Source organism: Brassica napus, chromosome C6, assembly GCF_020379485.1.
Source record: "Brassica napus cultivar Da-Ae chromosome C6, Da-Ae, whole genome shotgun sequence".
Classification (NCBI taxonomy): Eukaryota; Viridiplantae; Streptophyta; class Magnoliopsida; order Brassicales; family Brassicaceae; genus Brassica; species Brassica napus.
Window position 1 is genome coordinate 36,496,936 of NC_063449.1, and position 18,269 is coordinate 36,515,204.

Below are 18,269 nucleotides of genomic sequence, written 5' to 3' on the forward strand. Positions count from 1 at the left end.
TATACAATTAATTTATCAAGTCGAAGACTAAGATAAACCGAAACATATATGGATTTTCTTTGAAAACTGGCGACTCCATACCTTACTAATTAGTAAGAATATATACCTAAAAAAGGTAGCAATTAGAGGGCCATGTTATTGATGTGTATTCTTATTCAGCGGTGGGTGGCGAATTAATTTTATGTCCTTTTTTCACTATCCAATACTGGTATCTTTTATAGTTTTATTACAACTTCTCCATAATTAATTATGTGATTTAAAAAATGATACAACAATAATATTATTTGATATTTGACCGTGACTTGTAGCATAAACTTTGCATCAGAACTGCTTTTGTAACTTAATTAGGTGTTAAGTTTAGTAGCGTCTCGGGCGCGTGTGACATAAAAATGCAGAAATAATAGTCTTTAACAGTGTAAAAACAAGAATAAAGACATGGATGTAGATTAATGTTCCAGAAAAATGCCATTAACTAACCATATACAATTAATTTATCAAGTCGAAGACTAAGATAAACCGAAACATATATGGATTTTCTTTGAAAACTGGCGACTCCATACCTTACTAATTAGTAAGAATATATACCTAAAAAAGGTAGCAATTAGAGGGCCATGTTATTGATGTGTATTCTCATTCAGCGGTGGGTGGCGAATTAATTTTATGTCCTTTTTTCACTATCCAATACTGGTATCTTTTATAGTTTTATTACAACTTCTCCATAATTAATTATGTGATTTAAAAAATGATACAACAATAATATTATTTGATATTTGACCGTGACTTGTAGCATAAACTTTGCATCAGAACTGCTTTTGTAACTTAATTAGGTGTTAAGTTTAGTAGCGTCTCGGGCGCGTGTGACATAAAAATGCAGAAACAATAGTCTTTAACAGTGTAAAAACAAGAATAAAGACATGGATGTAGAACAAAGAGAACAAGCACTAAAACTGGCCAAAATGTAAAGTATATAAGTATTTTTTTTTCTGACAGCGAAAAGTGTATATATAAACATAGTTAATTTGAAAATTTTAAAGTTTATTTCAACATTTTTAACAAAATAATTTTATTTTGACTATAAAATAAATTAAAAACACCGTTTTAGTCAATTATAATTCGATCATATATAGTTCGATACTTCTTATATTTAGTTGTTGTAGTTGTTGGAGAGAAGATCCCACGTTGGAAACATGAATGAGACATGAATAATATATAAGAGACTTGAACCAATCTATTTACTGTCAATTGGTTTTGAGTTGGAAGCCCATGAAACTTGTCATGGTATCATAGCGGGCCAACACCTTAACCCATTAATCCGGCCCGGACAGTGGCCCGATCATCCCATTAGCTGATGACCCATAGAAAGCTCAGTTCCACCGAAATTGCAAAAAAATAAAACATTGTCTTGAAATGGTACGATGAATTCTGCGAGATTAATGGTTATACGCACGAGGAAGAATGTTGGAGAGAATATCCCACATTAAAAATATGAATGGGACATGAATAATATATAAGGGACTTAGGTCAATCCAATTATTGTCAATTGATTTTAAGTTGTAAGCCCAGAAAATTTGTCATTAATTGAATAAATTAAGATATTATATGTATACAAGTGTGTAATCATCATGGTTGCAAAAATAAAGTTAAAGAACAAAAGGTTGTTTATAAATAGAGAATACAAAATTGTTTTGTTATGGATTTTTATTATACTTGGAAACAGATCTTATTCTCTCAGAACTGGAAACAAATAATTATTTGAAAATAATTCGATAACATAAATAATTGAATTAAGGTGGAGACTTTGCTAAGTGATAATCTAGGAGGAGGATGCTATTGCATTTAAAAAATAACTAGTCAACAGTCAATCGTGACACTTTCGTAGTTCAGTGCCGGTCAAACTGAAACACCTTAAATTCTAACGAAAAAATCTTTAATTATAGTATTTTAAAAGTCAAAAACATAAATAAAATAAGAAAATAAATATATACACAGCCGCCAAAATGCCAGCTAAAGCAGAAGCTCAAGAAATAGAAAGCATAATAATCGAATTCTTTTTTTTTTTGTAACATGGCCTTTAATAATCGAATTGTTCCTTATAAATACAAATACAATCAAATGTTAAAACAGACAAAACGATCTTTCGTCAAATGTTAAAGAACAAGAAAACAAACAACTCCATCTCTAGAGACACAACTCAAATCAATAAGAAACAAAAAAACTGAGATGACTCAGAATGGTTCGAACGGTACTGTGAAGTTGCTAGGGACATGGTCAAGCCCATTCGCCTTGAGGGGTAGAATCGCTCTACACCTTAAGTCCGTAGAATACGAGTACATTGAAGAAGCCGTGTGTTGAAATCGAAGAGCGATCTTCTTCTTAAATCCAACCCCATCCACAAGAAAGTCCCGGTTCTCATCCATGGTGACGAGTCAATATGCGAGTCTCTTAACATCGTTCAGTACGTAGACGAAGCCTGGCCGTCAAAGCCTTCCATCGCGCCACTGCTCGTTTCTGGGCTCACTTCGTCGACGGAAAGGTAACAAACATGTTCCATATCAACTTTAACTAGCTATACTACCTAGGCTATGTTTTATTACAACTGTTGTAGAATATGTGTATTTAATGTTCTGAACATGGTACAGTGCTTTTGAATCGATCAATGCGGTGGCTGGAGCGAAAGAAGACGCCGGGAGGAGCGGCGGCGGGAAACCTGATGGGGTGCCTCGTGGCGTTGGAGGAGGCGTTTCAGAAGAGCAGCAAAGGCGGAGGTTTCTGTGGAGGGGAAAACATCGGTTTCGTTGATATCGTATGTGGGGCTATAGTGGGCCCATTCTCTGTTATCGAGGTGTTTTCAGGTGTGAAGTTGTTGAGTCCAGATGTAACACCGGGCTTGGTCCAATGGGCTGAGAGGTTCAGAGCCCATGAAGCCGTGAAACCTTACATGCCTTCAGTCGCTGAGTTTGTCGAGTTCGCTAAACAGAAGTTAAATGCACAGTGAGATAACTTTTTTTAAAGAAGAAAAATGTTTGATGTTTATGCTATTAGCGAGAATGCAATAATAATTCGTTATGCCGAATATGATAAACAATATGTTTTGTGTTGATTACAATCCTTTGTTTTATTTGAGCGGTTAATGAATTTTATTATGTTTGTTATGGTGATTTTTATCAATAGATTGATGATATTATGAAAGAAAATAACAATTTAATTCATATATAATAAAATAGAGAGAATTGTCAACATTCATATCAAATGATAGTCGAGTTTGAGTCATTTTGAAAAAAAACATTCGGTTCGGCTAGTTCTAATTTACATGAAAAACACCATTACTTCCCGTATTTTTGATAAGAGAATATGTCTGCATGTTCCTAACTCTGGAGATATGAAAGACGTGGAAGCTCGAAACTATATCTTGTAGAAGAGACATAATGAAATTAGCTCAGAAGCAAATGCCGAAGAGAAATTTGATTAATATAATTTTTACTATAATAAAATATAAATCTTTAAGAAGAGGATAAAAATCAAGAGATGGCAATTGTAAAGAGCATGTTTATTGGTAGGTTCTTAGGTTGAAGTTCTTAGTGGAATATAAGAAACCGTTTCTTAATTTTTAACTAAAAAAGTTAAGAACCGACTCTTAAATAAGAACCAAAAAGATATGTTTATTTAAGAGTCGGTTCTTAACTTTTTTAGTTAAAAGTTAAGAGATGGTTTCTTATATTCCGATAAGAACCCCAACCTAAAAACCCCCAATAAACATGCTTCTAAAATGGTGGTTTATGAGAGTCATCTCAACACAAAATAGTTCCACGCTCCCATGTTTAAAACTGATATAAGTACCAATAAAAAGGTCTGCTTCATTGTTTTACAAGAAATTTTAATTTTATCATAAATTTAATATCATTTTTTAATTTATTTTTAAATAATGACAATTTTCATAAATATTCTAAAATTGTGTTAAAAATAAATAAATGTATAATTGTTTATAAATTTATAGAATTTTATAAATTATATCCCATCTTCTACATACTAAACTGAGTTTAGTAAACTCTGAACCAAAATGTTAATTATTATTGATTACATGTATTTTGAATAATGGTATCATATATATTATATCTCAAACAATTTCTCTTGTTTTAGGAAACGTAAATTTTTATTTTATAAGAATAATTAAGAAAATTCTGCAGAAAACTATGAATTTCTAAAATCTATTGCTTTTTTACTAAAAAATTCTAAACATTTTTTGAATCCTGTTCAAATGCACTTTTCCCACATGGCAAGAGAGGATATACGAGAATTGTAGATGTGGTTCGACAGACTATCTTTTTTTTTATAAATACGAGGTTTAAAAGTGATCCGTAATCCGCACGTGGTTTCCGTTTGTCCAAAGATCCGTAATCTGCAAATGGTTTCCGATTGCCAACCTTCTAATTCCTCTGGTCCGGATCCAGCCGGCACTAATACCCATTATCCAAGAACCCGGCACCAACGTCGCGATTAACTTTAAACTTAGGGAAGGCGTAAAACATTCCGTGGCCACAAGGGGTATTCGAACTCGGATCCTTATTGGTGTTTTAACTTCCTCAAGACCACTAGCTTATCACCCCGTGGTTGTTAGACAGACTATCACCAAAAATTATTACCTTGGGCGAAACTACAAGATGTGATTAACACTCATTTTTATTTGTTTAATCTAATACTCCCTCCGTTTCACAAAGATATACTTTTACTATTTTCATACATATTAAAAAAACACATTAAATTATCATAATAAATGTATTTTTTTCTGTAATTTTTAATTTTCAATAACTTTTAACCAATATCAATTCAATAAAGTCAATTAATTTTCTCGAAATTTACAATTTTTTTATAGAAACACACAAAAAATACATTTTTGTGAGGCATATTTTTTTTCTAAAAATCTATTTTAATGGAACGGAGGGAGTAGTTAACAATATTTGATGTATGAGCTGTAATGATGTTTCCCTAGCTTTGGTTTTACTATAAAACCGAAAGTTTGTTAATCAATTTTTAACACCACGCCGCAAGCATGTCACCACGATATCTAAATCTACTATATTCTCTCTTAAATAAAAAAAAGTGAACATTTTTATACATATTAAAAGAATAATTTAAATGCATTTATATTTTAATAGTTATTATTTAACTAATAATATTTGAAATAATTAAATAAATTTATAATATCAATACAATTTATAATTAATATTAAGTTTTAATTAATAAATATAAATCATATTGAAATTTTAATGTGACATTTTGGTATACAAAATAACATATCAAGTTGACAATTTTTATGAAATAAAGAAAGTACTAATTAAATAACTCACATCGATATTTAAAATTTCTGAATTTCTATTATTTAAACTCATTTCTTTTATTTTTCTGTTTAAAAATAGAATTTGATTTGTTTCCAATATTTGTTCTCTCAAAATAAGCCGAATATAAGAAAAACTATTCTCATTTGCTGGATTTGAGGATAAATATACATAGTGGAATATTAGATCGTACTTTTATTTCTGGTATGTTTAATATTAAGAGACTTATTTTCTCTGATCTGTATTTTTTTTATCATGTGATTTCAGTATTTAATAAATAATGTGTAAATTTTACCAGAGTTGATAGGTCAAATTTTTATTGTTGGGATTTTCTCTTATGGTTATCAATTTTTTAACAATAGAAAACATTGATCGGGGGTGTTAGAGCACTTCTAATGGGGGTTCTTACCATTGGAGTTCTTAGAGTACTTCCCATTGGGGTTCTTAATATATGTGTTATATATATATATATATATATTATATATGTATAAGTAATTGTAGGGTCCACAATTTTTATGGAACCCGATAAATAAAGATTCTTAAAAGATAGTTTTAAAAATTCTTATTTATGGGGTTCCATAATAATTATGGATCCCACAATTATTTACACATATATAATACATACATATATATATATATACATAATATATATATTAAGAATCCCAGTGGAGAGAACTCCCATCGAAGATGGTCTTAATATATGTGTTATATATATATATGTTATGTATATATATATATGTATATATTATATATATATAAATAAGTAATTATGGGATCCACAATTTTTGTGGAACCCAATAGGTAAGGGTTCTTAAAAGAAGGTTTTAAAAATTTTTAAGAACCCTTATGGAGTTCCACAATAATTGTAGACTCCACAATTATTTACACATATATAATATATATATACATAATACATATATTAAGAATCCAAAGGGAAGATTAGAGCATCAATATCGCCGTTTCTTAAAGTTGTTTCTTAGTATTATTAGGATTTAAAGAAAAAGAAAATTGTATAGATTAAAGAATCCCATCATATAATTTTCTCTGTATATAACAACTTAGAGTATGAACCAAACGAAACATAAGTTGAAAAAAAAAACACTCTGAAATAAGAGGGAAAGGTATAAAAACAAACAAAATGTTGATGCTCTTATACTTAATCCTTCTCCTTGTCCTTCTCATCTTAGTTTATAAATTACTCTTCTCCAAAACGCATCGTTATAATCTCCCGCCAGGACCACCGTCGCGTCCCTTTGTTGGCCATCTCCACCTTATGAAACCACCGGTCCACCGTCTCCTTCAACGATTCTCCGAAAAATACGGCCCAATATTCTCCCTCCGTTACGGCTCCAGCCGCGTCGTGGTGATTACTTCACTTTCACTCGTACAAGAATCCTTCACCGGAACAAACGACGTCATCCTCTCTAGCCGGCCGCTCCAGCTCACCGCTAAATACGTCGGCTACAACCACACGACCGTCGGAACCGCTCCTTACGGCGACCACTGGCGTAACCTCCGCCGCATCTTCTCCCTCGAGATCCTCTCCTCAAACCGTCTCACCAGTTTCCTCTACATCCGCAAAGACGAAATCCGCCGTATGCTCACGAGACTCTCACGTGACGCTCACTCCGACGACGACGGGAGCCGTTTCACTCATGTTGAGCTCGAGCCGCTTCTTTCCGACCTAACGTTCAACAACATCGTGAGATTAATGGTGGCAGGGAAGAGATATTACGGCGATGACGTGGATAACAAGGAAGAGCAGAGCGGTTCAAGAAGCTCGTACATGATATCTCCATGTATAGTAGCGCCAATAATTCAAGAGATTACTTGCCGGTGCTGAAACTGTTCGGAAACAAGTTCGAGAAGGAAGTTATGGCTACAGGTAAATCCATGGATGAGTTTTTGCAGCGCTTGCTCGATGATTGTAGGAGAGATAAAGATGGTAACACAATGGTCACGCACTTGCTTTCTTTGCAACAACAAGAGCCAGACTACTACAGTGACATCACTATCAAAGGGTTAATGATGGTATTAATTATCTCCTATATTCTCTTCTTCTTCATTTTTTTTCTTTTGTTAAGTAAGATGGGTTTGAGATTTAGAGCACCCGCAGTGCTGCTAAAACATGCGAGTATCTTGACCAACTTTGAGAGACAAACAAGCCACTTGTGTTTTTCCTATTAGTTTAATTGTTTTTTGACATTAAAATTACAACAAGTAATAAATTATTTAGAAATATCAATATATTAATGATAAAAAAAACTTTCTTATCGATACCTTCTACCAATGATGCTCTATGCAGCTCGAAGTGCATAACATCTATTATCTGAGCTAAGATCATGATTAACCCTAGTTTCTTAACGGAGATTCTTAACTTCGGTTAACGGAGATTCTTATCTAAGAAAAACTAAGAACCGTCTCTTAAATAAGAAATATAAGAACCGTCTAATAGCTGGAAAATGTAAAAAAAAAAGGTCAAATCATGAGTTAAGAACCCCGGTTAAGAGACCGGGATTAATTCATGCTCTAATAACTAATTAAGAAAACATAAGGTCGGAGAGAGATTAGAAAAATGAGCACATGAATACCGCAAAAGAGAACTTGGGAGATACTCTTCAGAATCTCTTTAGCCAAGTATCAACATTATCAATTTTAGAAGATCAAAATTTAATTGCTAAATCAAAATGTATTAAAATAACAATATATGATTATTGAGATACTCATTTTGAGTTTCTGTCCGATGGATGTGCTCTAGTCTCTCCTCTACGGACCAACCTTTACTTATACTAATAACACGTTGTAAAGCATTTCTCTCACAAAAACTTAACTAGGAGCACAACAAGACTGACTTTTGCCCACCTAGGCTATACACAGGTTATATTATGCTTCTTACTTGAAATAAAACGAATTGTGAGATGTTATTGTGCAGGCAATGATGCTGGCCGGGACCGAGACCTCAGCCATTACCCTAGAGTAGGCGATGACGAATTTGCTGAAACATCCTCAAGTGTTGGAGAAGGCGAGATTGGAGATCGATGAGAAGATCGGAGAAGACCGTCTCATCGATGAACCAGACCTCGCCGAGCTTCCTTACCTACAGAACGTTGTCTCAGAAACCTTTCGGCTGTTCCCGGTGGCGCCACTTCTAGTCCCTCGCACGCCGACAAAGGATATGAAAATTGGTGGCTATGACGTCCCGCGCGACACTATAGTGTTAGTTAACGCTTGGGCTATACACAGAGATCCAAAGCTCTGGGATGATCCAGAAAGGTTTGTTCCGGAACGGTGTAACAACGTAGGTGGCAGCGAGAACTACGCTAATAAGCTGATGCCGTTCGGAAATGGCCGGAGAATTTGTCCCGGCGCTGGATTAGGGCAGAGGATCGTGACACAGGCGCTTGGATCATTGATTCAATGTTTCGACTGGGAAAATGTGAAAGGCGAAGAAATTGATATGACGGAGAGTACTGGATTAGGCATGCACAAGATGGACCCATTACGTGCCATGTGCAGACCTAGGCCTATTATGGCGAAGCTTCTAATCTAGAATTAGAGGTGTCTTACTGAAAAACGGTTTCACGTCATTATTTCGATCATAATAATGTTTACACAAAATTAATGTAATATAAATATTGTTTGTGTACAATAAAGTCGGGTTTTTGGTGATGCCATATAAATACTTGTTCTAGCTGCATACTTTTTGTTAGAATAGAATGACTTTGTTAGTCTCTTGACTCTTTTTTCTCTTAGAAAATAGTTGGCGAGTTCTTTAGAAACGCTTATTGAGTTAAGGGTTAATGATTTCATTCTTTTTTTTCTTTCAAATCCCCTTTTATTGCATCTAACATTTACAAATATGAGGTGAAATCTCAATTTATTGGATTAAATGATTTGTATATTTTTTAAAAATAATTCAGTTTACTGAAAATTTTCAATGAAAACTCAAATAAGATTTGGAAGATATTTTATAGTTAGAAACAATAAATACAAATACCACTCCATATAATGGTTTCTGAATCTTAAAAATTGTTATTTTTCATGCATTGTTATTTTTTATAAACACAAAATGTTTGAAATGAGAATATAAAATTATTATTTATAATCAAAATTTAAATTTTATGTATATATCATAAAATAATGAATAATCAAAATATAGCAATTGAATTATAAAATTGTCATTTTAAATATATTTAAAACATAAAATATACTTTTGAAAACCCTTAAATTTCTTCAAATTACCTCAAAATTTGTACCAATAATTTTGTAAAATCTACTCAATTCTTGGATTTCCTTGCATTTGATTTATATTCAAATTGTCTTAAATCCTTAATAATAAATATATCCTGATATATAAGAAAACTCTCATTTAACTTGAAATTCTTTTCTAACCTGAAACGGCAGATAAAACTTCTTGACCCGGAGGCCAAAAACCCAAAAAGTACATATTTGGAAATTGTAACTTTACCATAACGAATACAGGAAAATACAGGTTGTTAGCTACAATATTTATGTTCGATCGACAAGAGGATTCTGAGAATGAGTATGCTTATGAATAGAACATTATATATATATATATATATATATATATATATATATATATATATAATGATATAAACATGATCGGAGGCTCTTGCGTGGTTGTTGCATGTTTACTGTAAATTTTATGTTAATTTTTTTTGTTACTGTGTCTTAGCTTATGTATAAATTGTATAAATTATAACAGTTGACACTACAAGAAAACAGTAAGGATACTAAGGGAAAAAATCGTCGGAATTTCGTTGGAATAACGTTATTCCGACGACATACCAACGAAACAAGTCCTCGGAAATAATTCCTCGAAATTTCTTCTTTCCTCGGAAATTCCTCGGAATTTTCCGACGGAATTCCGGGGAAACAAATTTCCGAGGAAATTCCGAGGATCACTAGTTTGTCGGAAATCTCTTCGGAATATACCGAGGGAGAACTTCATCGGGATATTTCCTCGGAAATTCATCGATCGATGCATTTATAAAAAAACGTTCGGAATATACCGAGGGACATCTTCCTCGGAATATTCCGAGGAACATGTCCCTCGGTATATTCCGAGGAACATGTCCCTCGGTATATTCCGAGGAAAGGTGTACCTCGGTATATTCCGAGGAAGATGTCCCTCGGTATATTCCGAATGTTTTTTATAAACAGATCGATTGATGGATATATGTCCAAAAACGCATCGATCGATCGAGTAAAAAATATAATTAATTTCCTCGGAACGTAAAAAATATTATTTTTTTTTAAAAAATAAAATTTTTGAAATTTAAATTCGAAAATATAAAATTAAAATTAAAATTGAAATCATATTAATTAATATTCAAAGTTTCACTAATAAAAATAAAATATTGCGAGTTTTTGGAAAAAAAAAAACTACGGGCCTGGCACGTCCGGGAACACCTCGTTCGGGTACATCCTCTGCATCATCTCCATCATTTGCTGGCAAAGGAGAATCCTGAAAATGGCTGGAATCCCGAGACTGGCTCCCCGTACCACCACGACCACGACGCTGTCGAAGCCGGGTCTGATCATCATGAAACCTGTAAATTAAAAAAATATATTTAATAAATACAGAAATATACAAATTAAGTTTTTTTTTAAAATCCCAAATAATAGTTTTTAATCACAAAAAAAGATTTATAGATATTAAAAATATTTAATAAATATATAAAAATAGTTCTAATAAACAAAAAATAGTTTTAGTAAATAAAAAATAGTTTAATAATTACAAAAAATAGTTTTAATAATATATATATATTAAAAATATTTTTAAATCCTAAATAATAGTTTTTAATCACAAAAAAAGTTTTATAGATATTAAAAATGTTTTGTAAAATCCAAAAAATCAAATTTATATACAAAAAAGATTTTGTAAAATCCAAAAAATCGAATTTATATAGAAAAATCGTTTTGTAAAATACAAAAATCGATTTTATATACAAAAATCGATTTTATAAATACAAAAAAATAAAAAAATTATAAAAAAATTCTAAATCAATTCAACAAAACAAATTATTCAACCAAATCACAATTCTAAACCTATTATACAACCAAATCACAATCCTAACCAATCACCCTAACAAAAATCTATCAAAACTACACAAAAACCTAACGAATAGAACCTAAGAGAGTGAGATAGGGTCCTTACATGATTTGTGTAAGAGAAGGGGGAGATCGCCGGAGATATCGTCGGATTTGAGGGGGAAATCGCCGGAGAGAAGAGAGGAGTCGCGCAGAGGAAGAAGAGAGAAATGGGGAAGAAGAAGGGGCTCGTGGTTATAAAACCTAGGGTCCGACGGATATTATCCGTCGGAATTCCGTCGGAATTCTAATTTCAATTTTCGCGAAATATTTGCCCGGTAAAATGAAAATATTCCGAGGAAATTCCGACGGATAGTAAAATATCCGTCGGAATTTCCTCAGAATATTCCGAGGAAATACCGAGGAACTAGTGTTTGGGGTTTCAAAACATCAATTTTTTTTTGCCATATTTCATTTCTTATACAATTGTAATGCATACCATTGAGGATTCTTTGTATAGATGAGCATAAACCATGAAACAACAAATTTCAAAACTAATTGAAAGTATTCCCTTTACCGTTCATTAAAAGGTATAAGTGTTTCTCTTATGTTGTGGGATTTCGTTCATACAATCGGAAAAGTGTTAATTATACGGTAAGGAACAAATTTTTGACTTCATAATGAATGTAAGACACTTAATAAGGGTTATATAGGTGTTATTCAAACCGCAAAACGTTGTTTTCGGTTTAAAAACCCTATTTCCTCGGAATTTCCTCGGATTATTCCGAGGGAATTCCGAGGAAACCCTTTTCTTCCTCGGAATTCCGTCGGAATATTCCGAGGAAATTCCGAGGAACTAGTGTTTGGGGTTTCAATACGTCAATTTTTTTTAAACGGATCGATCGATGGATATATGTACCAAAACGCTTCGATCGATAGAGTTTATCAGGTGTTCCTCGGAATTTCCTCGGAATATTCCGAGGCTTTTCCGAGGAAACAGGGTTTGGGGTAACAATGTGATCGATCGAGAACAAAATCTCGTACGTTTTTTTATAAACGGATCGATCGATGCATATATATCCAAAAACGCATCGATCGATCACTAAGATGGACCAAAGCGTAACAATGTGATCGATCGATTAGATTATCCCATCGATTGATCGAGAATCTCAAGCGTTCCTCGGAATGTCCTCGGAAAATCTTGTAAGTTTTTGTATAAACGGATCGATCGATGGATATATGTCAGAAAACGCATCGATCGATCACTAAGATGGACCAAAGCGTAACAATGTGATCGATCGATTAGATTATCCCATCGATCGATCGTGAATCTCAAGCGTTCCTCGGAATGTCCTCGGAAAATCTTGTAAGTTTTTGTATAAACGGATCGATCGATGGATATATGTCAGAAAACGCATCGATCGATCACTAAGATGGACCAAAGCGTAACAATGTGATCGATCGATTAGATTATCCCATCGATCGATCTCAAGCGTTCCTCGGAATGTCCTCATAAAATCTTGTATGTTTTTGTATAAACGGATCGATCGATGGATATCTGTCAGAAAACGCATCGATCGATCATCTTGGGGCTTGGTATAAACTAGGTTCGCTAGTACTACCATGTTCATAATCAGTTTCCCCATGATGATACCAAATTTTGTAACTTCGTCTAAACCCACTCAAATATAGATGAGTCCAGACATCCCACTCTTTGATAACCTTTCTATTTTTACAATTAGAGCAAGGACATCTTAACATACCTGTTTTTGCTTCCGGTTGTCGGTGAACTAACCCCATGAATTCGGTTATACCTCGTTGGTATTCTTCCGTAAGCAATCTCGTGTTCGGATCCAAATGAGGTCGATTGATCCAAAAACGAAAATAATTTGAAGAAAACATATTTTTTATGAATCAAATTCGTGTGTAAATAGAGTAAGAGGGAGGATGAAGATATGGAGTGAATGAAGAGGAAGAGGACTGCTTGTATTTATAGTTTAAATCCTGCCGACAGACCGAGGAAATTCCGACGGAATTCCGACGCCAACGGCTAGTTCGTCGGAATTTCCTCGGAATTTTGTAAAATCCCCAACGGCTCTCCAACAGCTATAATATTTCCTCGGAATTCATCGGTTTTTTCCGAGGAATACATTTTTCCTCGGAATTTCCTCGGAATATTCCGACGGATTGATATTTCCTTGGAATTCCGTCGGTATATTCCGAGGAAATTCCGAGGAAACCAAATTTTGTGTTTCCTCGGAATTTCCTCGAAAATTCCTCGGGATATTCCGAGGATTTCATTTTCCGTCGGAATGTCCGTCAGAATACCGTTGTTTTCTTGTAGTGTGAATTCTTATAAAGTTATACTCCAAGAAAAATCTCATGCAGAATTTTTTTTCAAGTTTGACCATATCTTTTTAAATATATGCCTGCAAGGATGAGCACACGACTACACAAGTTATGTTAAGTCATGGATTTGAAGGTGATAAGAGGTCAACCAGAAAAGGTTAATGTTTTAAAAAAATCCGTATCTCCACCGCATTTGTTTCTATGTCTTCAAGAATGGGCCCAACGGTTTTGTGAAGTCACCCGATTTAAGGTTTTAAAAGGTTAACCAGGAAATGGTTGATGTTTCTAACAAGTAAACCATACAAAAGACGTTTCAAACTCCACCATCGGTTGACAAAAAGAAAGCAAAATGGAAAAAAAAAACTCCATTTTTGTATTATTGCTTTCAAGGATGGCCCATAGGTAATCTTTTTTTTGTCGACGTCTCGTTTTAACTAGTTCAGGTTTTGTTTGGAATTGAGGATGTTTCGAAAAGCAATATTCTTTCTGATCCAGTCTAAACTATATGGGAGAAAAAGACACCTCAATTCTATATGACCCCGGCTAAACTATATAGGAGAAATAGAAAGCTCTGGTCTTTTTTTACTAAAAAATCACAGACCCTTTTTTTTTTTTTTGCTAAAAAAAATCACAGACCTTACGGTTTCTATGAATATGGATAATGCTTAATCTCTTGAAAGCATCATGCAAAAGACGAAAAAAGTTAGTTCTGATAAGGAAGCCGGCCGGCCAGTCGATCTAATTTGCAATCATATTAAACAAATCCAAATAATCAGTTTCAATACAAACTAAAGCTAATTCTCAAAAAAAAAAAAAAAAACTAAAGCAATATGCATCTCTCGGAGACATGACAATGTCCAAAAAATTCCTTCCATCTCGGTGTAAAGAAACGAATGGCTTCTGCATCATGCTTGAAGTCCAAAAGATTCGACCTCCATGGTATCTATGTGGCTCCATCCTAGACCATTAACCGAAGTACCAAACCATGATTGGTCAATGATGTATCAATTTGGCATGTTAGAATTTGGGTTATTTGGGTTCTTATGGAAAGCGGAATTATAACACCTAAAGTTGGTTGTCATATAGCTCTCAGCTTCCAAAATGCTAGTTAAAAAATATCAATTGGTGAAATATCTTTTTCATTGAAAACTTTATTAATCTTTATCTTTGCAATAATTTTTTTTTTAAATGTCTGGAGGGTACATCTTTAAAAACAGGGTCCTAACCATTTTTATTTTACACTAATTATCTTTAGGAGAGCAAACTTCTCTCAACGAGAATTAAACGATGATCTCTTAGATATCTACTAGATAATCTAAAAAATGTAGTCATTAGGCCAATACCTTGTTACTCATTCCAGTATTCTGTATTTTTCCAATCGGTGAATTAAATCTTTAAGAATAAATTTTTAATATAAATAATAAAACTAAAACAATTTAGTGAAAACCAGTAAATATGATTGAGCTAGAAATTTTAGAGTTTTCTACCATTTATTTAATATTATATATTTCTTTTCTTTTTAGTGTAAAAGTGAAAATCAGGTGAAATGGCATTCGAAATTATGTTTTGGATATCTTACCAAGATATTTTAATAATGAAATATAATATACAATATAATTTAATAATTAAAATATAAATTATATAAAAGCTTAGCCAATTATAAAATAACACATACTCTGTAAATATCTCTATTTTTTCTGAGTTAAAAAAAAACTTATTCTTTTACTCTCTTTTTTTTGCAGTGTTTAGATACCGTTTTAAAGATTAATAATCAGGGGTGTAAATAATTATGTGGTCTTCTTCATTTTTTAAGATTATTATTTGGTTTTTTAATTATGTTATGTACGTAGTATGTGATAGGTTAGTATATTATGTGTTTTTTCAATAACGTGTTGTTGTGTGTATAGTAGTATTTGTTAGTGGTGAAGTGAGCCTCTGATGTAAATCATATTGAATTTCAATAACTTTGCATTTAGGTATTTGTTGATTCTAAGATTAACGGTTTCAGTGTTAAAATTTATTTTTTGAACATTATTTTTTTAAAGATGTTTTTTGCATTCTCTCCATATTTTGACCTTGAGTTGTCACCATCTATGTATTTCGTTTACCTTATTGGTGTGCGATGCTTCTCACCATCACCAGAAAAAGATTCACCTTCGTGCTCTTGTTCTTCCTCGTCTTCTTTTCGTGTGAGATTATCTGGTATTTGTTGTAGATCGAGTTTATGAGTTCCCAGTTGTGCGATTTTTTCTCACGGCGTTGTATGCTGTTCCGGTCAATATTGGTTGTTCCTCTTCTTCCTTAGATTTCGGTTAATGTTAGGGACTGCATCTCTTTAGGTTGGATCAGAGTTAGTCATCTTTGATGTTATCTTCCTTGTCATTGGTTTGCCATCGGTAGTCCCTGCTCGTCTTGATTTTCAAAGTTTTTGGTGATATGACTTCTATGTTCTCTTTCATAACTCGAGGACGGCTTCACGATTTGCTGGTTACATTTTGTCTTTCACTCCTTCTTTGTTCTCTCATCTCGTTGCAGCTTTCATTGCCGCTTGCGTCTTTGGTCGTTCTCCCTTTAGCCATGTTTGCCATTCCAGGTTTGGATAGTGTTTTTCTATTTTTTCTGAGTTAAAAAAAAAACTTATTCTTTTACTCTCTTCTTTTGCAGTGTTTAGATACTGTTTTAAAGATTAATAATCAGGGGTGTGAATATTGTATTATGGTTAAGTATAATTTTCTGGATGATATAATTATGTGGTCTTCTTCATTTTTTAAGACTATTATTTGGTTTTTTTATTATGTTATGTACGTAGTATGTGATAGGTTAGTATATTATGTGTTTTTTCAATAATGTGTTGTTGTGTGTATAGTAGTATTTGTTAGTGGTGAAGTGAGCCTCTGATGTAAATCATATTGAATTTCAATAACTTTGCATTTAGGTATTTGTTGATTCTAAGATTAACGGTTTCAGCGTTAAAATTTATTTTTTGAACATTATTTTTTTAAAGATGTTTTTTGCATTCTCTCCATATTTTGACCTTAAGCTGTCACCATCTATGTATTTCGTTTACCTTATTGGTGTGCGGTGCTTCTCACCATCACCAGAAAAAGATTCACCTTTGTGCTCTTGTTCTTCCTCGTCTTCTTTTCGTGTGAGATTATCTGGTATTTGTTGTAGATCGATTTTATGAGTTCCCAGTTGTGCGGTTTTTTCTCACGGCGTTGTAGGCTGTTCCGGTCAATATTGGTTGTTCCTCTTCTTCCTTAGATTTCGGTTAATGTTAGGGACTGCATCTCTTTAGGTTGGATCAGAGTTAGTCATCTTTGATGTTATCTTCCTTGTCGTTGGTTTGCCATCGGTAGTCTCTGCTCGTCTTGATTTTCAAAGTTTTTGGTGATATGACTTCTATGTTCTCTTTCATAACTCGAGGACGGCTTCACGATTTGCTGGTTACATTTTGTCTTTCATTCCTTCTTTGTTCTCTCATCTCGTTGCAGCTTTCATTGCCGCTTGCGTCTTTGGTCGTTCTCCTTTTAGCCATGTTTGACACTCCAGGTTTGGATAGTGTTTTTTTCTGTATATGCTATGTGGACTTGAAAAGTTGTTTCTTGTCTCAAGCTTGGGCTCTGGTTTTTCGGTGGTTGGCTTCCATTCTCTCTCCCTCAAGTTGTTTCTCTCCTTCCCTTGCTTTCCTTGGTATAGGTGTGCGGAGTTAGTTTGTTGGAGCTTTGGTCCCTTCTATCCGGAGTTTTGTGGTTCTTCGCTGGCATGGACGCATTGTATGTGTTTGTTTAGTTTGTAAGGCTCTTCTTACCTCTTAGTTGGTGGTTGTGCTTCTGGTGCTTTAGGCATGTGTTTTCCTATTTTGTGGTGACTTTGGTCTTCTGGTGATTGTTCTTCCTCTGACCCGCTTTCTTGGTTCTTTGCGTTAGTGCTTGATCGCGGTCTTTTATGTTCGAGGGATTGCTTTTTCCCGGATTTTATCTTTCTATCCTTTTCTAACATTTGTGTGTTCTGGCCAAGAAACTCTATGGTAAAGTAAGGTAAATTAGTTTTCATTTCTGATCTCTTTTCAGCTTTGGACGTTTATTGAGTTAGTGTTACTAAAATAAATATAATTTATAAAACATAAAAAAATTATAAATAAAATAATAAAAATAGTAAAAATTAATAAAATAGTGAAAGTTTATGTTATTTTAGTTGTGAAAGTTTATATATAATTTATTAAACATTTATTTAGATAATTTTTAAACTTGTTTTTTCTTGAGAAAAATCGGTGATCATCTAGATCTATAGAATGATTGTGGCTTCTAATCAAGAGATAGATAAAGATGATAGGTTTCATGTCTCGCTTTATATTTTTGATTATTTTAGTGATATGGATTGTATTTGAAAGTCATTTGTAAGCTTTAGGGGTGAAAATCACAATTAAAAATTTTGGAAGGAATTCAAGAAGAAAAATGCACAATTAGAATTATTGGGTCAAATTGCAGTACTCCAAAAAAGAAAGATCTAAAATGTAAAAGATAAAGAATA

At 33.3% G+C, this 18,269-nt stretch overlaps 2 pseudogenes; both read left to right on the forward strand.

Moving 5' to 3' along the window:
- Positions 1–515: 515 nt before the first annotated feature.
- On the forward strand, positions 516–3,164 carry LOC106449846 (annotated as a pseudogene).
- A 3,019-nt stretch (positions 3,165–6,183) lies between these two features.
- LOC106449847 lies at positions 6,184–9,065 on the forward strand (annotated as a pseudogene).
- Positions 9,066–18,269: the final 9,204 nt, after the last annotated feature.